This window comes from Leopardus geoffroyi, chromosome B3 (assembly GCF_018350155.1).
Source record: "Leopardus geoffroyi isolate Oge1 chromosome B3, O.geoffroyi_Oge1_pat1.0, whole genome shotgun sequence".
In the NCBI taxonomy this organism is placed as follows: domain Eukaryota; kingdom Metazoa; phylum Chordata; class Mammalia; order Carnivora; family Felidae; genus Leopardus; species Leopardus geoffroyi.
The window spans coordinates 73,362,982-73,386,583 of NC_059337.1; the positions used below are offsets into that span (position 1 = coordinate 73,362,982).

The following is a 23,602-nucleotide window of genomic DNA, read 5'->3' on the forward strand; positions in this document are numbered from 1 at the left end:
GTGGGGATTCAGGAAACAGGCTTATCTTTGGAAAGGGCACAAGACTTTCTGTGATTGCAAGTAAGTGTCCCTGGCTATCTCTAATTTTGATCTGCATGGCTTCTTCCCTTAATGATTTTTCAATGTTCCCAGGAATGCTTTGCCCCCAAACAAAGGTCTGTTAAGAGCTGGGAAGCTGGTTCTGAGCAGGAAGTTAAACAGGTTACAATGGCAGGATTCAAAAGCCCAGCAGACAATCATGGGCATATAGCGCAGCCCAGCTTCAGTGCCTCCGGCTTGCTCTGACCACACATCCTGGCCCAGTTCCCTCCTCTGATCCCAGGAGACCAAAACCTTAGGAAAGAACAGTGGAGACTCCTTGGCCTGAGGCACATAGGAAGGCTTGTGTGAGATCCAAGAGCCATTTAAAATATTTAATGTTGTTATTAATTTTAAATTTGTCTAAGAAATACATGAAGATGTCTCATGGTAAAAACAATTCAAATTACAGATAAAGCCAATATTCACCTTGATCCATTTCCTTCAGTATCAGTTTGCTCCCCAGAAACAACCACTGGGACTAGTGTGGTACGTCGTGATGAGTTTCTGTTTGGAGTCTGTTGACGCGAAATTTCCTTCAAGGAGGGAGGCTAGAGACACAAAGAACTCGGGCTGCAGTTTGCAGATTTCAATTAGATAAGGCACAGTTTCTTGAATGCAAAAGCTGTTGGCAAAGGAGAACCACCTTCCCAGGAGCTCTTAAAGACTGGATAGGTCTTTGGTCAGAGAACACCTTGGCAGAAGATGGGAGGATGAACTGGATGGCCTCTGAAAGCCAGCCATGTCTCTAGGACTCCAAGGGATGGTCCACCCCATGGCCAGCCTCTGTCACAGCTCTTCTGCCTGTCATCTGGTTACTGTGACAGTCTGAACTTCTGTCAGCACTGCTCCTTGTGCTGTGAGTGGTTTCATTTTCTCAGCTTCTGCAGGGATTTTGCAAAGAAAGGAAACTCTGGGTAGACTCTAGGGTTGGGAGTTACCAACTCACATTCGGGAAAGGCACCAAGCTCATGGTCACACCAAGTAAGTTCTTCTTTCTGGCTAATTATTCTTCCCAAGAAGCCTGTCTTCCATCACGCGGAAGCTGTCAAAACACAGGTGGTGTTTTTTTTGCTTGGTTTGTGTTGGTGGTTCGTGATACCAGCTGGAAAACAAGGTTATTAATGCGTATATTCCCTACAGCATTGTGCTTTAGCTTTTACTATCCGTGGAGTCTCTCCCTGAGAAAATATGTGAACCTCCATGAGAAGGAAGGTCCATGGAAAGTAGGGAGAAAAAAGGCAGGAATTGGATGAAAATAGACAAAAGGCCTGCAGGAATAACAAACAAGACGGGATCCCAGGAGACTAGCAGTAGCCACTTTGAGTGAATTTCCCAAGAGGTGCTCCCGCCAAGGCCCATTCTTTCAAGGAAGATTATGGCAAATACAATCGGGCTGGGAAGTTGCGAGTTATTAGTATTCATCCCACATTCTAACCTAATTACAAGAAGATTGTTTTGGCCATGGGCAGTCATTTTAGATTTTGTTTTCCTGCTTGCCTCCTCCACCTCCACCTGTCTTCCTAGAGGCCCCAGTCAAGGTTATTGCAATAGCACTGAACACTGTGTAACACCAACGCAGGCAAATTAACCTTTGGGGACGGGACCACGCTCACTGTGAAGCCAAGTAAGTTGTATTCTTCTTTGGCTGGGCCTTTAGGGGCAATCAATCAAATCATTAGTTTGAAAAATACTTTAATCCTGTGCATCTGCTTGGGCTCTTTATTAATGTTCTTTCCCCAGGCCAAAGAGAGTTGGTTTCCTTCTCTGCTTTAAAATGAGATGCGCGCGCGTGCACACACACACACACACACACACACACACACACATGCACACACAATCTGTTACTACGGCTCATAGTGAGGGGTTCTCAGGAGCATATACAACATTTTCAAAGAAATAGAGATATAAACAACCACTGAGCCAATGAGAATGTCAGGAAGGACTTCCAGAGGGACCCAATGCCATACCACCCCTAACTAGGCTTCCCTGTGTGCTCCCTGGCCCTCCAGGGATGGTCTAGGGCAGGAAATTCCTCAGTGCCTCTCTGTAATCAATTCTGAAATTTAGCAATGTTTGCTGTCAGAAAGTATTTTTTTGACCACCCCCACCCACCACCACACCACCCGCCACTGCAGTTTAAATCTCTAAAAAGAACCATTAGAACTTTGGGCATCTCATCTGGGAACAAAATTTCTGTTGTAGAAAGTGAGACTCAGCGCTGAGTCTACTTCTGCAGCATCCCTGAGATGCCATTGTTCCCTTGGGACATTTTAAACACAAGTGTTTATGGATTAGGCGACATAGAATGAGCTTTAGAGATAGAAAAACCTAAATTCAAGTCCTGGCTCCCAGACTTTGCTCAGCTGTGTGACCTTGGGCAAACTACCTAACCTCTCTGAGCCTCAATTTCCCCATCCATAAAATAAGGATAAAAACAAATACCCACTCTGTTGAGTTACTGTAAGGATCAGATAAAATGACACAGCTAAAGTATTTAGCATAGTGCCCAAAACATAAAAGGAGCTCATTAAACCCTAGCTATTAATAATAATGATAAACATCATCCCCAACACACAGTGGAACTTTTGTTTTGCCCCTCGGGCTCTTCTGTCAAGACTCTGTCATGCATCAGGAGGAGAGCCGGCATTGGTGGGGGGAGGGTGGAGAATGTCAGCCTGCTCTATGAAATTCTTCACCTGGGATTTGAAAGTATCTAAGCGGAAATAGAAAGAATCCTCGCTCATTTAAATACAAAATCATCCAAGTGTCAGAGGCAGGGGAGAGGTATCTGCAGAGAGCTGCGTGGTTGGAGCTCCTGAGGCCACTCACAGGGATGCACTCACAGTAGCTGAAACCTTACACAGCCTCCCACCATGCTGACCCCAGTGTGACTACCTCCAGAATGCCCCAAGACACAGGCTTCCCCTATGGAGGGACAGCGACAGAGAGAGGCTGGAAGCTTCACAGAAAAGAGCAACTTGTCCCCCAAATTGTCCTTCTGCTCCTCTGGGTGGTGAAGCTCATGGTGAAATATGGCGCCTGAAAATAGCCCCTGAATGAAACTCTCAGACCCAGAGATTGAGGATCAGTAAAGTCTCTATAGAGGCAAACAGGGGCAGTGCCTATGGAAGAAAAGAGGTTAAAGGGCAAGTGGAATTGCCTCCCATATGTCAGTCTGGGAACGGAGGCTCTGGACAAGAGCTGGAGGGGCTGTGTTCTCCAGCCCCATCAGGACGCAGCCCACAGGACGCAGCTAAGACTGCAAGAAGAAGGGAGCGAGCTTAGTGGTAAAACCTTCCTAATAGGTTTTTGAACAGTGAAAATGAGCTGTCAGGAGCAGTTGCCAGAGCACTTTCTCTAGAGAGTTTCTGAAAGGAGATAGACACCCTCCTATCAGGGGTGATTGAAGCACAACTCTGCCTTGAGGCAGGAGGAGAAATGAGAGAACCTCTTTAAGCCTCTTCCAGACCCTGGAGTCTCTCTCTGTGAAAAAAAACTCGGGCTCATTAACGCAGAGCTGCACCCTTCAGGACACCAGGGTTGTTGGGTTAGGTTTTGGAACCTTTGCTCGGCGTGTCCCAAACCCCCTTTGTTCCCGGGACTGGACAGGACAAACAGGTTGGCTTTTTCATCCTAAAGCTAGAAACACAGGTTCTGGGTCCTGGGTCGCTTGTGCTGTTGAGATGAAGTCAGGGGAGCTCTAGGGGGTTTTTGCAGAGCCCAGAGGCACTGTGGGAATAACTATGGCCAGGGTTTGATCTTCGGTCAGGGAACCAGCTTGTCTGTGCTGCCCTGTAAGTACCACTAGATGGGAGGGAAATGAGATGGAATGAGCCCAAGCATCTCGAGGCCTGGGTCCATCTTGACCTCAGGTGCAGGGATGGAGAGGGAGGTAGAAAGGGATAATGAGGGGGAGGGATCGCTTATTCAGGGAGGAAAATCATAGGTGTGTGTGAATGACACCCGAGCAAATGCACTGGAGGTTTCCCTCCTCAGGAGGGCTCGGTGTGGGGGAACGCTGAGTTGGCAGGTTTTTGATGCTGAGCTAATCACTGTGTACAAGGACAAGGCTTCTCCTTTATCTTTGGGAAGGGGACAAGGCTGCTTGTCAAGCCAAGTAAGTGGCATGTAATTTGAATTGTGCACTGAATACTATTATCTCCAAAGGAAAGACCTGATCTCTTTTCTATGGGGGCCTCCTTGAGTCAGAAGAATATTAAAGGGGTTGAGCAGACCAAGGGTCAGTCATCTTCCTCAGCCTCTCATCCTTGAAGGAGATCTGGGAGGGGTAGAGGGGAAGAAACCCAGCAGGACCCCACCAGGAATCCAGGCCTGGGGTCTGCCTGCTCTCTCAAACTTCCAATAAGTAACCCCATCTGACGGCAAGTCTTCCTCAGAGATTTCAGTAGAGTTATCCCTATTTTGTAAATTTACAAACCGAGGGTAGTAGACGCCAGTGACGGATATAGTTCCAAGAGGCTCCAAGCTCAGACATCCTACAACTGCTTTTCTAGGAGACTCATGAATTCAAATCACCAGATAATTTAAAGGTGAGAGTAGCAGTGGTGATCAGTTGTCACCTGCACTCCAGTGGTACCGAGGACTGGGGTCACTAAAGAGTCTAGAGCGAGGGCCGAGGCTTTGTTAACCCCAGAGGCGCCGCTGTCTGGCCCTGCTGCCTGGGAAGTACAGCTCTTGGCACACATCATCCTTGGTGTCTTGAAAGAAGAGAAATTAGAAGAGAAGGGAGGGAAAAGCTTATATCTCATATCATGCAGTTACCTCATTTTGTAGCAAGATTGTTTCCCCATGAGCAGTTTGTCTTCATTTACCAGCTGTCTTCTCGGGGGAAGCCATTTTGTAGAAGCGTTTGTCACCAGTGTGACAACTGATGGCTGGTGGAAATTGAATTTTGGAGCAGGGACCCAGGTTGTGGTCACTGCGGGTACACCTGATTCCCCAGAGTCTCACCTGCCCTTAATTTTTTAACCCCTGTGTGCCAAGTATTTCTAGCTGATACCACAAGAAACATACTTGAAAGGAAGCCATTTCCCTGAGCAGCAATACCCAGAGCCATTAAACAAACACGAGAAATCCGTTTGGATAGAAACATTTTCGGATAAATAGGAATTCTCATTATTCTCTATCAGTCCCCTGTGTAAGTACTTTATTCCCCTTATAAGAAAAAAAGTTACAATAAGTATAGCCACAATTCATGCTATGGTGTGAGAAGAGGTCTGCTGTGGGTTTGGAGGGAGAGGATTAGAAATGTGTTCAGAAGATTGGATGTGTTTTTGACAGGATATGTAACACAGTGTGAATTATAACCAGGGAGGAAAGCTTATCTTCGGACAAGGCACTGAGTTATCTGTGAAGCCCAGTAAGTATAAAAGTGTACCCCTGGATTAAGGAATGTCTGTGGATTAGGAGCTGATTTAGCCCCAATTATACACTATACGAAGAATGTTTAGAAAGGGTGAATGAGCATCAAATAGAAGGAGGACAAAAGTACCCCTGGCTAGGACCTGATGTCTTGGTGTGAAATGCGCATGTAGGGGAGCCCTGGGTATTTCTCCCAGAATATATGTGGTGAGAGTAAAGGGGTGTGACTGATTCTTGGGGTACTGGCTAGGCCCTGTAGTCCTGGATTTGTACAGTCATCAGTGACAAGATTTCTAATTCTTTAACAAGCCTCTAAGGCACCATTCTTTTCAGCTAAGTAAGATTATGTCCATTTATGGAAGGAAACTTGCAAGTAATTATCATTGACCAAAATAACTGTGACTAGCCTCTCCCAGAGTCTGAAAATCACCTTTTTTTTTTAATGTTTATTTATTTATTTTGAGAGAGCGAGAGCAAGAACAAGGCAGGGGCAGAGAGAGAGGAAGAGAGAGAACCCCAAGCAGGCTCCATGCTGTCAGTGCAGAAACCGACTCAGGGTTCCACGAACCGTGAGATCATGACCTGAGCTGAAATCAAGAGTGAGAAGTTTAACTGACTGAGCCACCCAGGCGCCCCTGAAAATCACTTTAAAAAAAAGTTTACTCATAAGTACAAGGGGATGCTTCTTGTTTCTGAAACTTCAGGCCAAAAATTTGTATGACATAGCCTCATGAAGCAGAAAGAACCCTTAAAATCATCCCTTTTGATTGTCTCCATTTATGATGGAACTAAGGCCTGGGGATGAGACTGATCATGATCTCATAGCTTCATTTACCAGCTAATTTACCAGGTAATTTATGATGGTCTTACAGCCTATCTGTGCCTGAGCTGGAACTAAAACTTAAATCTCCAGTTTTCTGAGCTTGTCTCAACCATTAATTTACCTGGCCTGATGTTTGAGGAGTCCACAGGACTCATCTGACAAATATTTTTGTTCATCTACTCTCTGCCAGGCTTGATGCTCAGACCAGGGACCCATTAGGGAACAAACTCAATGTGATATTGCCCTCAGGGAAGTTACCTTCTGGAGGTGGATCTCATTTGTTCCCTCGAATGTGACAATCTGTATTCTGATCCCTCCTGGGCACAACCCTTTCGTGCCATCCTCACTACTTTAGAAAATATTAAAATTTATTTTTGTCCCATTTTTGAAGACTTTTGGCAGCTAGATCAATATAGGTCCCACTTTAGCCAGGAGAAAAGAAATGATCCAAAAGTAAAGTGGAAAACTAGAAATTTCCCCTGATAATTTAATCATTGTAAAATTATTTTAGCAATATCAAACTAGCAGCCAAACTAACCAGATAATTGCAGCTCCATACCTCATGTAGATCCTGTAGACTGAGTCTAAGGAGGACGCAAGGATTTGAGCAGTTCCCTAGTTGCACAACCCAGTGATGCCCAGAGTAGAGGAGAAATTGTCTCTGTCCTGGGCTTTGTGAGTCTTCTTAGATGAAAAGATGTGAACCCTGGTTTAACATCTGAAATCAGAGACCACTCACTCTACATATATGTTGAAAGCTTATGTTTGACACTTAGAACTCTGTAGTAGAGAGTGGAAAGCAAAGATTCCCTAAAAGAAAGGGAGATTATAAAGACGGGTTTATTTATGATTTGTGGACAGACAATAGTCTGGCAATGATGTGAGGCCTAACCCATAAAGTAATTGCCAACTCTTTGCACTGCCAGCCTAGCCTTTTGATCTGGTTTTTGTTGTTGGGCATATCACAGTGTTTCTTCAGGTTCAGGCTGGCAACTGACCTTTGGATCTGGGACCCAGTTGACTGTTGTACCTGGTAGGCCTCCACAATCAAATTCTATTTGCACTGATCTATTAATCTATTAATGTCTACTGTACATACATGTAAGTTAATGGGCCTGGGGTTGAGGCTGGTGGAGAGACACCAACAGCACATGCCCAAAAGGGTAATGTAAGAAGAGAAGTATTTATCAAAGACCAAAGAGAAAGAGAAGGCTTTTTGCTAAGTTTGGAAGGGGAGTTGATGAAAAATGAGTGGAGAAGAAGCTATCCTAACCTAGAAGAATGCTGAATAATAGGAACAGATTCCATAAAGGGAGTCTCTATGTCTCATAACATTTCCATTTGAGCCAGACCGAATGCTACAAGATGGTTTTACCAGGAACTAACTATCTTAAACCAAGTCTAGTTAGCCAGCCATATTTCTAGCCTATTCTAGCTTATTTCTACTGCTAAACACAAACGTGCCTATTTAAGATATTTAAATGAAGCTCTCTTTCTATAGCTCTCTGGTGCCCTTCCAGCAAAGTGTTCCCGTAACACACTGCTTATCATTTCTACAAGTGAGAACAAGTAAACCCCTTGCCCTCCAAAACTGCCTAAGTATTATAATTACTTGGCTTAGACTGAAGTCACCTCTATTTTATTTCTCATAACTGTGTTCATTTGTTGAGATTTGTTTAAATCCAAACTGTGTGGGCGTCTAACTGTTGGCACTGAGCTTCCCTTTCTGTTCTTATTGTCAGCAAAATATTTTGCTCATAAATAATGTTTCATCTAGACTTGCAAATGACAGCCAGCACTGAGGCCTCTTTTCTTCTTCTTTGCTAAAGAGAACATGCAGGCAGAAAGCATACACACACACACACACACACACACACACACACACACACACACACAAAAGCCAAAATGTACGGTTTCATTGTGGGGGCTGGAAGGAGAGTGTCAATGTGGATGTTAAAGTACATTTGGTTATGTAATGTAGGTACTCTGACAGATAGGACACAGGGATCTTGGTGGATGATACATACAGACTACAGCAAACCAGCTGGTGTGGTTTAAGATATCATTAAAAGTAGCCCAGCTCAAGTTGTCAAGCACACAGATCCAGGTACAGACCCAGGGAGAGAAGCTTCCAGATAGCCCTGGAACTAAAGGCAGAGAGTAAGGATTTTTCTCACAGTCCAGTCCACCTGAGGAGAATTTTCATTTATAATTAGGAAAAGAAAAAGGTAAAAAGCATTTACTGGCAGTGTCCTTGTTGCAAATATTGTGTGTATGGAGCACAGAAGACATAAGAATGAACACAAGCAGAAAACTAAAGAAAAGAAATCGATAAAACCACTGGAGAAAATCAGTTGCCCTTATCTTGCCTGTCTCTGATAATGAATGTGTCTTCTTGGCTCATTTCTCACTTTGGTTCTTGAATTTTCTAGGAAAATAGCAAGAAGCTGGTGGGGTTGAGTGAGGCTTGACCTACCTTGGTTGGTCTCCTCTGTTTAACCACCTCCCTTTTAGGAAGTCCCAGACTTTTTGTAATGATAGTAAACACGGTGTACAACTCTAACATATTTTACTTTGGATCTGGAACCAAGCTCAGCGTAAAGCCAAGTAAGTTATAATTGTCTATAAGTGCACCAACATATTATCCTAAATTCCTCTTACCAGTTTGTATTTGTTTTGAGTTCTTTTATTTTGTGTTTTGGGTCCCCCCCCCCCATAACAATTTATCATTCCTTGTTCATATGTCTCTTAAACAGATATAAAACATAGTAAGCAAGTCCTATGATTCAGTAAACATTCTGAAACTGCCGACCCTACTCTTGGGATGGCATCCTATATATGAAAAATTCCCAAAGTTTAACTGCTGGCAATTTTTTACTAGTTGACAAAGGAGCCTTAGGATATAATTTAAAGTACCTATGAACGTTCCAGGTTTCAGAGAGAAGATGTGACAAACTAAAATTATATGCATCTTCTAAGATGAAAAGAATTAATCTTGATCTTCCTGACGAACTCTTACTGAATGCTTGCTGTGTGCTGTATAAAGTACTGTATAAAGTGCGTCTCCTACTTGAACTCATATTGCCTTCTGAACAATCCCCCAGGATGGATATTAGCATCCCCTGCTTTCGTCACAAATGAGGAAACTCTGTGAAAGTAAAAGCCAAAGCAAGAGGTTAGAATAGTTACCAAGGTCTTCTTGCACAGGGGCGTAAAGCTAGGCCCGGAGGCAGCCTGCCTGCCACAGCCCACAGTCTTGATGAGGTTAGTGTAGGTAGACCTAGCACTGTGGCACTAGTGGCTACAACTACGTTTTTGGAGCAGGAACCACAGTAACTGTAAGAGCAAGTAAGTAAGAAGGAAAGGGTCAGAATCATTTTTAAATAAAATGGTGGCTACGGTTATGGGCAGTTTCACCTGGGAAACTCAATGGTCAGTAGCTATGTTCCCAAAAAGCTTTCCCAGTTTGCATTAGGATCCTAAGATTTCTACTTCACTCGTCTCCCTCACCTCCTCTTCGACCCCAGAAATGGCTCTCCCCATCAGGTACACCTTCACCACGATAAATTTGTTGAGGGCAAGGGCTTCACGGTCAGCTAAAAATCAAGCTAACTATCTGAAATGGTCTCAGGTCCCTGAAGAAAGAGTGAGAGAGGATGTCACTGTACTCTATTAAGATGAGATATCTCTTTTCAAATATTTGAAGAACTGCCATGTAGACGAGGAAGGGGTTAGTACAGAAGGCAAAAACAAAACCGGTGGTTGCGAGATGTATCTCAGCCTCTGGTGAAATCTTTTTGAACTAGGAGAACTGCCCTGCCGTGGAAAGGCTGCTTGGGAAGTCCAGAGCTCTTCTTCCTTGGAGATCCTCACTCTGGTCCTTAAGGCTAGTAAGCACTGGATGTTAGAGAAGGGATGTCTATACCATTTTAGCTATGGGCTGAATCACCTCTGTGCTCCCTTTCAACTCGTAAGTGCTAACATCCCAGGATTCAAGCCTAGAGGATGAAAAGGTGAGAGCCCAGGCCTGTTCCCTCTATTTTTATTATTTTGATAGCTGAAGAAATCGGTCACCAAATTATTCATGAAGTAAAGGCTATTTGGGATTTTTTAAGCCTAGAAGATGGTGGGGCATGATTTCCCAGTGCAGTAAATGGGAAAATAAAAGGGGGTATCTGGAAGGGAAAAAGAAAGAGGAGAAAAGAGAAATGCCTGGCAGGAGGACCAGAGGTTGAATGAGGGAAATGAGGTGATTTTGCAGAGGGCAGATCTAGTCTATCAAAGTTTTCACGAGTTCAGCTTTGGAAAGGGATCCAAACATAATGTCAATCCAAGTAAGTGAGCAGTCTTTTATACTGGGAAATAGGGCCAGGGAAGCAAAGTTCCCTCCAATTTCAACCCTCTCAAAGGAACGTGTAATTGCTTTCTGACGGGAGGGGCCTCTGCAGGTGGGAAGGCTATTGTTACCGTGTAGACCGTTTGTCCCCTGAGAGAGCCTATGAGGACTGACTGTCCAGCTAAGACTGCTGGCTGCACAAGAAAAACACTTAAAGCCATTTAAAGAGGATGGAGGTGGATTTTCAACCCTATCCGCAGGGCAGGAGAGACAGTGGTTGGGGAACATCAGCACCAGGTTCATGTAAAGGGGGCCAGCACTGTGTCGATAGAGGCTCAACCTTAGGGAAGCTGTACTTTGGAAAAGGAACTCAGCTAACTGTACGGCCTGGTGAGTGGGTTGTTTTTGACTCTAGGGAAACATCACTGTGAAGAAAATGAAAGGGAAATGAATGAATTCCCTTAAACTAAGGGAACATGTGTACTGCCCCTCCTGGAGGACCCTCCTTGCTAGGTAGACTGGGATGGGGAGGCAAAAGGAAGGTCAAGATGACTTAGGGTCCCTTTTAGGAACTTGAGAATCTAAAAGGAGACTGTGTTCATCCCCACCAAAGGCAAAAGAGAAGGGCAATCCCACTAGAGTGTGTGAGGCTTCTTGCAACATACACTCTGGTTTTATACCCAATGCTTGGGGAAAGATTTGGCCCTCGGCCCAGAATGGGCATGCCAAGTTGGAGGATAGATTTACAAGGTTTATTTTTGTTGAGTCCTGTAGTTCTTGGTCATCTCGCTGTTAGAAGTGCCATCAACTGTTATACTCCTTTCTTATCAAGAATGACTCCTCCATTGTATTCTGTAAACTTTCCCCAAGAAGGCTCCTTACCCCCTTCCTTAATACTAGCCTCACCAGTGGAGGCTCTAGAATAGCTAGAGGAAGTCTGGGAACTTAGACCAAGGAAAGTAAAGCTGATCCATAGTGCAGAGCAACTCAGAGAGCCTAGGTGGACCCACTAATGTATCCTTCCTCCCTTTGGCATCTTCCTTCGGCACTAAATTGAGTATAGAGACCCTAATGGTGCATGCCTGTGTGTGATTGTGTTTATCAGCATTTCCACCCTGGAAGCATGAATGGCCTGGAAGGTTTCCAGGGCTTAGGGCGCTTCCTGTTCTCGGGTTTCTCTGTGGGTTAAAAATGGTCAAACGGACCCCTGAATGAAGCTATGGTTGAGAGCTATTAACTTCACTCATAGATCTAGGTCCAAGCAGCCAAAGCAGAGAAATAAGTAAATATATGATTGGGTTAGACCCAAATATGTACCCACTTCCAGGCATTCCAGCTCTATAATGTGGGTATAGCAATAGCAAACAGGATTATCCTAAATACCACATCCCCCCCCACTTTGTCAAGGCTGTAGGAAATGTCCTTGGTCAAGTCCCTTGGTCCCTTGGTCCCTTTGGGTTTTGATGGCCTCAAATCACCATGTGACCAACACTGCAGGAAACAAGCTAATTTTTGGAGGAGAAACTAGGGTGTTAGTCAAACCAAGTGACTACTGGCACTTGAGCCACAATTCTGTTTCTAGCAGTGAAGCCAGAACCCAGCCATTAATGTGCTATGTCAGCCCAAAGTAATCTGTCCCAAATTTGCCTTAAAAATGTTTAAACTTGCTCTTATGCACAAACACATACGTATATACAAATTCATTATGGATAAAAGATATTGCTACGTCGATATTTTGTCTATTTTCTTAAGGAAAACAATTAAGGTATATTTTTCTTATTTCTTCACATCTTTTATCTGATTGTCTCAAGAAGCAGAGGACGGTGGAAAGGTGTGCTTCTCTTTATTCAGAGTGGTTAAGTGATTTGAACATGGACACAATAGCAGGGCAAGGACTCACGTTTTCTAAGGCTCAATATATTGCTGTCTGTACAGGCTACAACCTCAATAACTAGCATTCTGATTTATCTCCCCTGGCCCTCATTTTTCCCAATTAATGCAACTGAAATATTGGTAACTCTTATCTCCCAGCTCACAGAAAGCATATGAGCATTAAAAAAACATTGCTCTGAAAAAGAGTTGAGCTGGAGGTTTGCTTGGGGTTTTTGCAGGAGAGGAGGGGTGATGGGGGAGAAGTATTGTTTTTGTTGCTGATGATATTGTCTTTTTCAATGCGAAGAGAATAAGAAAGGGAGGAATATTTGAAAGGCAAGGTGATGTGATCAACACATGAATGTGTACAAAATAAATCATTAAGACATTCAACTAGGAGCCAAAAGATAATGTGGACCCAGCTCAACCACTCACCAACTCTGTGCCATGGGAACACCATTCAAGTTCTCTAAGCCTCAGTTCATCTGTCACATGGAGATAATGATTCCAGCTCTGCCTCACTCAAAGGATTTTGTGAGATTCAAATGAGATAGTATGTATGTGAAATCTCTTTGAAAAGTGTGGGCAGTCAGATGACTCGTAATTTTTAAAAAGTCAGATTTTATGAAAAACTCTATTGGAGGGTAACCCTGAGGTTTAACAAAGTTCAGCTATGGCAGAGAAAGGGTTAAACTGTGATACTGGATGAACCCTTCCCATTATGAGAAAATAGAACATGGTAATTATTGAGCAGGATTGTCCCCTGGAGATTATCAAAAACCTGAGATCACTGAAGAGACAAATGTGTGAGTTGGGGAGCTTGTAGTAAATGGTTTCAGAGGTTTCCTAACATCCCAAAGAGTATATGCGTTTAAGACCTTTCTTGGGTTTTACCTAAATACAGTCTTAGTGTGGAGTTGGGTTTCAACCAAGTGAGAGAACCTGGGAAGATTCCCACACTTAAAAGTGAAGCACCCTTTGGTTTTTGTGAGGACATAGATCACTGTGGTATTTCAAATACCCAGAAGCTGGTGTTCGGGAAGGGGACCATGGTAAAGGTGGATCTTAGTAAGTATCGCCACATGTATTCACCCATGTAACAAGCTTTTTTGGAAGTCTCAGTGGACTTCCAGGAATCTTCAGTTTATGCGGATTTATTGGGGAGTAGAGCATTCTCTGTGCCTGCCCCATCCTAACTGTAAGATTTCATTCTGCTACGTAATAGTTTGCATTCTTTGCCAACTTAATAGGAAAGCAGAATGGAGAGACTGCCTCTCTCTCTCTCTCTCTCTCTCTCTCTCTGTCTCTTTAATTTTTTTTATGTTTATTGATTTTTGAGGTGGAGGGGAGAGAGGGAGACACAGAATTTAAAGCAGGCTCCAGGCTCTGAGCTGTCAGCATAGAGCCCAATGCAGGGCTTAAACCCACAAACTGTGAGATCATGCCCTGAGCCAAAGTTGGACACTTAATCGACTGAACCACCCAGGCACCCCATCTCTCTCTCTCTCTCTCTCTCTCTCTCTCTCTCTCTCTCTCTCTCTGTCTCTCTTAATTGAAATGAAGGAAACCTCTTCATGTTAGTAGCCCGTTCATCAGAAAAACCTGTTCTGAAATACCAACACCTTCTCTTGTGGCTGGTGTCTTCTCACGACCTTGATGCCCTCAATGGCCAGTACCAGCTTCCAACTACCCAAATAACATCCCAAAATCACTTTGGAAAAACCCTGTCTCACTTTAACTTTTCTAACCGGGAATTTACATGGTAGAACTAGACCTAGTACTTCAGCAGAGAGAAGGCAGGATCTAAGCCTCCATATCCACGGTTGATGCTATGTGATTCGGATCCAGGCTTTGATCTCTCAAGCCCTCAATTTGCTTATCTGTAAATGGAGGTGATGATTAATTCCTCCATGCCTGGATCTCACATCCTCAGAGAGACTTTTCCTGCCCAGTCAATCCAACAAGCCATCAAACCCAGCTGCTGCCTGGTTGTTTTCTATCCTATTGCCCAGCCTGATTTTATTCATGCATTTCCATCACTTGACATTATATTATCTGTGTATTTTTATGTGTGTCACTCCCTAGACTGATGACCTACAGGTGGTAGATGGGAATGGTGTCAAAGAGGCCCTCCACTATATCACTTATGCCTAGTTCAGTGCCTTACACACAGAGGTGTTCAGTGACTAGTTATCGAGTGAGGGTAGGACCTATCCTCCTCCTTACAAAGTAACAGAGCTTTGTTATTGCATACCCAAACACTAAAGCCCACTGAGTTCCTTGCAGAGGGTAAGGACAGAATACGAGATTTCCATTGTTTATAGTGATAAACAAGGTAGAGTGAATGGGTACTCGAGGTATTTGTAGGGCCTCATTTCACTGTGCCTACCAGGGGGCAAGTACGTTGACTTTTGGGAAGGGAACCATGCTATCAGTGAGCTCCAGTAAGTATCTGGTTATTACTGATTATAAACTTGTGCTTATCGTGTAGTCTTCTGTTGCACAGGGGACTAAATGTCTCCTTATTCTTTAACTCAATGAGTATTGGGGTTTAGTGATGAAAGCCATTAAAACAAAATAAAAAAAGGGATGCTGTTCCCATCCCTAATACTCCAACGATATCCCACGTTCCACTCCATGCTCATAAAACTTTTAGATACATTAAAAAGATAAAAGAAAGATTATCTACAGGGATACAGCCAATTTGCTAACCACTGGTAAAATGAGATTGTGAGCACGTGTTGGTTCTGAAGTAAAAATGGGGATCAGAGCTGATAAATATGGCTGTTAAAAAACGAGATTACTTGGTGAAAAATTGCAAATCATTTTGAAGGAAATGAGTGTCAGCACTGTCTAGAGAATATCACTTGACCTCTTCTCAGGCTTTCCCCTACATCACTACTATTATGTCCTGAAAAGAGGCTTTCACAGACTTAATTCCATAGTCTTTATTCCAGTGATTTAAAAAAAAAGGGGGGGGGGGTGCGGAATCCCAGACAGAGCTCTCATGAGGGAGGGGAGAGGCATGTTAACCACATTAATCTATTATCAAGGTAGCTCATGTATTATCAGGCAGCACGGTGCAGTGGTTTATAACACATTCATCTTTGGCAGTGGGCACGATTATTAGTAAAACCCAGTAAGTAGACAATATGTCACTAAGGTAGGAGACTTAATGTGGCTACTGAGGCCCATTGAACTTACTGCAGTATTTGTAGGGCCCAAGTGTCAAGAAATTAATGGTTTATGCAGACTTACGTGCATTCTGATGTAGCAAGAAATGTTAAAATAATGGCATAGAGGATACAAAGATCTAGCTGTGGAGAAAAATAGGCATGGAGATGAACCAAAAATAACATACTGAAACAGCCCAGCCAAGGAGTTGATTCAAAGAAAAAGGCAGAAACTTTGGCTGAGCCAGTTCTTCTAACCTTGGCTTGATTAGTGCATCTGGGCCACAGTTTCTTCATCAGTACAATGAAAATATTTAACATCAGCTCATAAGTAATTTTAAAACCAAAATAAGATAATGTATTTTAAAGTATTCTATAAATTATTAAATGCTATACACATGTAAAATAACATCTGTTTTCAGAACAAAAAGAAAATGCTAGGTCAGCTAGTATAATTCTTTCAAGGAATTACATATGTAGGATATATATATAGGTTCTTAGTACACTAGCCATTTTCATGTGGATCTATAGCCATAGTCATTAGATCCTTCTTCTGAGGTACAGTGACATGTATGTTACCCAAATGTAAATGGCAGGAGAAAGGAAGCCATTTTTGTAAAGGCCTGAATTACAGTGACTACTGGGGGTAACCAAAAGGTTACCTTTGGAACTGGAACAAAGCTCGAAGTCACCCCAGGTAAGTCTAAATTCCCAAGCATTTCTTCTTCCTTATGTCATCTCCTCTCCAATTATAACATTTGGAGTACATGATAGGATATAATAGGCCTTTCTATTTTCAGAATATTTAAATAAAGAGGTGGGAGAAGGATAGCCTCAGCTGTCCTTTAACATTCTAATAGTATTCTTCTGTCCAAGTCGTGCTCTTTCTTAATAGAAGAGAAAGGCAAGATGTTACTCGTGAGGCCCATGGAAAATAGTAGATACGCAACAGATAAGAACTAAAGAGAAGACAAGTGGTGTTTTTACCAGACCTGAAGCAGACAGGGTGTCCTTTAATCAGAAGGACACCTGGCTTTGTGGGCAGAACAGGACTTGAGTAAGTAACAAGGCTGCACTGAGTCTGCAAAAAAAGTTGACTAGGGGAATGGGAAGCTGTCACTCATAATGATCTAGATGCCACTCCATAAAGTTTCAGATGGATTGAAGTTAAAATTAGGAGAGACACTATGGCAAGAATCTAAAAATTGATAACTGTAATGGAAACAATAAAAGGACTAGATTTATCTGTTGGATAAATAGAGTTGAAAATCATGAGTTTGATGGTGATAAACCAGAGATGTGGGTATATAGAGACTTCATTTTAAGTGTTGCGCAAAAAATGCCCAAATTTGTGTCAAATGGCCTGTGTGTTGTGTAGAATACAAAAAGAAAGCAAAGATGGAACCCCCGTTATAGATGAAAGGGTTCTACCTCTTGGTTGGGGGTATGAGAAGAGTGTAGACTTGTGGGTGTTTTTGGCTGACTAAAAAACAACTGTGGGAAGGGCCTAGGTTATACATGGGTCTTTGGGAGTGGGACTCGACTGCTGGTCAGGCCTGGTGAGTAGAATATCAGATGAATAATGGAAAGATAGAGGACAAAATGTCTTCATGTCTCAAAAAATGATTGTGTAATGGAGGATGAGCTGGAGTTTTAGGGGATCACTGTTAACTAGAGTTCTGACATCTGGCTCTAGCAGGAGAATTAACCCCAAGTAGCCATAATCTTCCTCTAAAAGGGACAAGGAGGAAGATTCTTCTCTTGAAGCTCCTCTACGATTTACCTGTCCTATGCTAAAATGTCTTGTGCACCCAAGCCATTTGTGTCTTTCATAGTGGTAATGGTTCTACCTGCTCAGCCTCAGATCACCTGGTCTTTATTTGTAAAATAAGAATAATAATATCTAGGCAGTTGCGGCCTGAATGAGATAATGTACTATATGGTTATTAACCTGCTTGGCATGTAATAGGTTCTCCATAAATGGTTTTCTTTCGCCTTCCCTAAGTAGATTAGAGGTTGCAAAGCCCAACACTGGAAGGCCATTTTTGTGTGGGTGTTTGCTATGGTGTGAATGTCAGGATACAACAAACTCATCTTTGGTAAAGGGACCATGCTTCTAGTCTCTCCAGGTAAATGTTGACCCCACCCTGCCCTTATTTTCTCTTGCCTACCTTAAGGCTTCTACATGTACTTACGTGTGTTTTACCCTTATGGATGCATCTTCCTTGTTTTATCAGGCAACCTATGAATTTAAGATTGAGCCTTTATGGGGAACATTTAAAAATGAAAATAGGCAATTGAGGAGTTGGAAATAACAGTAGAATCAATTCACTGGGTCAGAATGGTGCAGAGACTAACACTCTAGACAATTAGGACAAACCGGGTATCTTTGGAAATAGGCTGGCTTCCTGTTTGAAGCCTGGCTGTACTTTCTCCCCAGGCATCCCTCCCATTCCTCTTACCCTCCATATCCCAAATTTAGCTATGGGATCTTGGATAATCTGTGACACATACAGCTATGGAAACCTTTCATTACTGAGAAGTTCTTCCCATTAAAACTGAAAGATCCTTGAAAGCAGAGACTCTTGTTATATCCCATGAAGCATCTAATATGGTCCTTTTACAATGTAAGTGCTTCATAAGTGCTTGTTTAATGGAAATCAAGCACCTAAAGAAATAAGGTTTCCAGGCCAAGGGGAAGAAGAGATAAAGTAAATGACAACATCCAGAATGTGGTGAAGAGGGGAAGACTCTAGATTAGAAATCAAACAGATCCATGTTTGGTCTCTACTACCAACTAGCAGTGGAACTTTGGACAGATCTCTGGCTCTGGGCCTAAGTTTTCTCTTCTGTAAATGGGGAAGCAGGTCTGCATGGCCTCTCTGCCCACCCTAGCACCAGGAGCTATGAATTTATTCCATGGCAGGGGGGATGCTTTTTTCTCCTACAAATAAGTCAAGTAGCTATCTGAAATCTTGAGTGTTTTCTAACTCATTAGGGTAAATCAGGAAAGGAGGTGAAGTGACAGAATTTATTGTGAGGCATCAGACACTGTGGGACTCACTGGGAGGAACAACAAACTCACCTTTGGGACAGGCACATGGCTGAAGGTGGAGCTGAGTAAGTAGTAACTACAAAATGTATTCTGGTGTCAGTGAACAGGTGAAAAGGAGATGTTATTTGCATCATTTGTATCTTATTTATAATTAACTATAATCTAGTACTGATGTATTAAGAACTGTGGCACCCAGACAAATTAGTGAAAGTACTCAAAGACTATACAAGCATATTTTCTCTGAGATAGGATTTAGTGAACCATTAAGACTTTTCCCAAGATATGACGCTGGCAGAAGTTCTGTCTAATATCAGAGTTTTTAGCACTGCAAGTGAGCTAAATGGAGCCCGATCGAGAGGAAAAGCTAGAAGAGCAGAAAATTGCATGGCCATGATCTAATGGATGCTTTCTACTTCCAATGCCATTGATTCAGAGATGAACTGGGGGAAGGATGTTCAAGGTCATTTTATCCATGCCCCAAATAAGCTATACCAAATTCACTCCAGAGATTGTGTCCCTTTACACTAAACATTGTTCAAGAAGAGTCAGTGAAGTGCAGAGAAATGAGCCCAGGGCTTCTGGTTTCAGTCTAGCATTCTCAACTTGGCCCCAGCTGGTGGTGTAACACTGAAAAAGTCATTGCCCCTCTGTGTGCCTTAGACTCCTCCTGTGTGAGATGAGTGGGGGAAAAACACTCAAAATCTGTGGTTCTGGGACCTCACTCATATACCACTCTAGAGTTTATATGACTCAAGGCACAGACTTATGGCTATTTCATAAATTCTACAACCCTGAGAAAATAATATTGTTAATCAATAATGTAACTTATCATAGAAACAGTAACTCCCTTGTGCCTATGATGTGTGGATGCGATGTTAGGTACATAACACATGGTATTGTTTACCCTCAAACAACTCTAGGGGAAAGGCAGTATCCCTATTTTACAGAAGAGGAAACTGAGGCTCAAAGAAGTAATTGCCTGAGATCCCAGTGTTAGTGAGTAGAAAAGTCTACATTCAAACCAAGGTCTGCCTGATCTCAAAGCCTTGCTCTTTCTACTACATTCTGTCACAGACCCTGTGCCAGGGCTTACTTAGAAATGAGAGACAATGCCAATCATCCCGAGTAAGGAAAAACATGGAATTTATCTTTTTATTCTTAAATATTGCCATGACTTAGAGATGGAGATTTGGGAGATCTTGACCTGAATTCCCCAAAAGTCCAAAGGATTCTCGTCCCCTTTTCATGAAAAGACAAAAAGTACCAGGGATACTGGGGGCATTTACCCCATGGACACAGAGGAGCTGCCAGTAACCACTGTCCTGATGCTCCCTTTCCCTGGCTGTATCTTATATTTTCCCCAGGTAGACCAGTCACCAGTGTAACTGATAGGCAAGTGCCCAACACAAGTGTGAGTTATAGAAAATGTAACAGTAAGGGCACTTTGGACATTGCTGAATCACAGAACATCAGCTCTGAATGGGAGCTTAGACATCATCTAATTCTGTCCTCTTTACTTTTACAACAAGGACATTAAGAGCCAGGGAGGTTGATTGAATTGTCCAACCTCATAAAGTCAGTGAGAAGTAGGGCTGGGACTAAAGCCTGGGGATTCTGGTGCCTGGATTTCACAGAATAGTGACTAGTGTTTGGTGAACCTGGTAGGAAGTGTGAGATATGTTCAACACAGGAAAAAACAAATGGGTTTTACAACAGGAGTATTAAAAAAGTGTTCCTTTTTATTAGCACCTTCCAGTAGGCACCCTGGGCCTGCTCCCCAGCTATGGTATAAAAATGGAAGGAGAAGGAAATGGCCCATTTTGTCATAGCACAAATCACTGTGGGAAATACTATAGGCTCCAAAGTTGTCTTTGGGCCAGGAACAAGACTATTTGTCAAAACAAGTAAGTTCTATGAAATGATCTGATTGGGATTACAGCTGAGGGACATACATTTTCATTGATTTATTTGAGGGGATGGGCATGGTTTTGTCTGCTACTTAAATAAGAAGAGAGGTTGGCAATGATAGTGTCGCATTATTATCCATGAGCATCATGAATTCAAGAAACACATCCTGCACATCTAGCAAGTATGGATGGATAAAACTACCCTAGGTTCTGGATAGAACTGAAATTCTGTAATTATACGAATGACCTTTTCAACCTGAATTTTCATAACATTTTTTTATATAATCTACTGTATATAAAGTGGGATCTCCTATTGGGTTCTTCCTTATTTCTTGTCATCTTCCAATGGTCTTAGGAAAATGAAGGGTAAATAGTAAAATTATATGCCTTCTCCCACTTTGGTACATGCACACAGATGCAGGAATATGCTTAGTAACTAACCTTTGTGTGACATAGGAATCCCAGGCTCGGGCTCAGTGACAGGGTGCCATTTTGTATAGAGTTATGTCAGAGTGTGAACACAGGCATTCAGAAACTCATATTTGGAACTGGCACCCAACTTCTGATCAGCCCAAGTAAGTCAGAACTCCTAAAATGTGTAAACCCATCTCCAAAACTGGGTTTACATTTTTATATGTAGCATTTAGCATGGTCTGTAATAGAATATCATTATGACTAGTACTACTGCTATTTTGTTATTATTGATCATAACAATGCTGCTAACTCAGAATATATATTTTCTACCATGTTATTTTTTTTTTTTTTTACCTTTTAAAGAGAGTCAGTGTCAAGGTATCAGGAGGTAAATGTTTGAGTTTCCTTTGGAATCAAGTAACTTAGTTGTTCATTCAGAGGCTCCCCTTCTCTGCTGAGGGTCAATATGAACCTCAAAATGTTTTGGATTTTATACTGCCTCCTTATTGTCTGTCTTAGAAAAGTTTCCTTGATTTTTCCCTGCCTAGGTACTTAGATTTTGCAACTTACATTTATCCAGAGTATACTTTGCTTTGAACCTCTCCCATAATTGGCCTCCTTGTCCCAATAATTATGCACAGTAAAAATCAGTTCAACTGTTTATGATCACTGGGTCTCATCAATAAGCTAGAGACCACAGCTGCTTTTAAAAAAAGAAAGAAAAAAAGAAGCATAAGATACGGCCCCTGCTCTCAAGAAGTTCCAGTCTTATCAGAGAAACAACACTTACATATTAAAAGTCTAACAATAATTTACATGTGAATGTGCCAAGATGGGTACTGTATGTGGTCATGCACAAGACCTGGGACCTGGCAGGGCGCCCTGTTGGCTGGAGACAGGACAGTGGTGACAAGGGTCAGTCCGCATTCCCAGGCAGAGACCAAGCATGATTCCACCTACGTGCTTCTGGAAAAGGACTTATGTCTGTTATCTGCTGAGATGTTTGACTTTCTTGAGGACAAAAAGCCCCCTGGGCAGAATCCTTGAGTGAGGTGAGGATAGAAACTGCAGTGAGTCAGGCTGAGTCACCGGGACTCTTACTCAGCCCCAGAGAGGAAGAGGTGACTGAGTCATGCCAAGGCATGTTTTTAGCACGGGGCCCCAGCAGGGCATGCTGGAAATGCTCTCGCTCCTACTCTTTCTGGCAAAGTGAAAAATACATTTTTGCATATGTTACCCAAGAAAATGGTACCTTCTTTTCAGGTGTGTTAGCTGAGGTAAGAAAATGCCTCCCCGGTGCCTTGTAATTTCCATCTTTAGAAATACTCACACCTACCCTGACCTAGATTGGAGGCAGGTTTTTCCGCAACCTTTTGTGAAGGCTCTGTGTCCCCCCACCCCCCCATCCCCAGAGGAAAAATAGCCAGAGGCTGTGTTTGTTGACAGCTATGATGAGGAATAGGGAGGCCAGTGGGAGGTGGCACAGCTAAACCCATTAGGGTAGTTGTAGCATGCATTACAGGGAAAACAGAAGGATCAGGCTTTCCAGGTCCCTAGCTTTTTTTTTTTTTAATGTTTATTTTTGAGAGAGAGAGAGAGAGAGTGGGACAGAGTATGAGTGGGGGAGGGGCAGAGAGCGAGAGGGAGACACAGAATCTGAAGCAGGCTCCAGGCTCTGAGCTGTCAGTGCAGAGCCCAATGTAGGGCTTGAACTCACAAAGTGTGAGATCATGACCTGAGCCAAAGTTGGACGTTCAACTGACTGAGCCACCCAGGTGTCCCTCTAGGTCCCCAGCTTTTAGAGCTCCAGTGAAGGGTGTGTGTCCTTCATGAGAGGGTGCACAAAACCAGGACCTTTTTGTAATGCTCTTACCCAGAGTGTGGCTATGGGAACAACAGACTCACTTTTGGGAAGGGGACCCAGGTGATGGTCACACCAGGTAAGTGAGCTGGGATCCTCATGTACAAATGACCTCCCTCCCATCACCCCCAAACACTGTTCCAACCCCCAGCGCTGGACAACTTCTTCTGTCCGTGGGGGCAGGGGACATGTCATTCATCGATGCCACACCTAAGGTTCTTAGACAGTGACTGTCCCAAACCTTTGCCTGTCCTTTGTTTCTTTTACCCTCCGCTTCTCTCAGCATCGCCACTGACCATGCTCCCATCCTCCATGAAAATCTGCCCTGCTCTTCCCTGAGATTGGGTTTCAAATTGCACAAAGACCCACAGAGGTGAGAGCTGGAAGGGGCCTTGGGGACATCTTGTTCTTGTTGTAGGGGGAGCCAGAGGCCCAGGGTCCAAGCACCTGTCCAGGGCCATGCTGGGCATGCAGTGAAAGGCAGGGGAAAGGCCCCAGCCCCTCACTCAGCAAGCCCTGAGCTCAGCAAAGACACACAACTCTTTGCTAATCTGACTCTCAAGCCTAGTGCAAGGTAAGCCCTCTGAGGACCAGCAGCATGCACTGGCCAGAAAACCAAGAGCTGAATTCCCACCTCAGTTCAGGACCTCAGCTCAGGCCATAACTTCTGAGAGGTTAGCTTTCCCATCTCAGAAGAA

General features: G+C 43.2%; 1 long non-coding RNA gene and 1 gene segment (V, D, J or C); one reads left to right on the plus strand and one right to left on the minus strand.

Moving 5' to 3' along the window:
• LOC123583338 overlaps nt 1-23,602 on the plus strand; it is a 74,774-nt gene that overhangs the window by 34,238 nt on the left and 16,934 nt on the right.
• LOC123583365 lies at nt 400-5,948 on the minus strand. The gene is made up of 2 exons (XR_006704835.1): nt 4,864-5,948; nt 400-1,183 (listed from the first exon to the last, which is right to left on the minus strand). It is a non-coding gene; the product is annotated as an uncharacterized LOC123583365 (long non-coding RNA).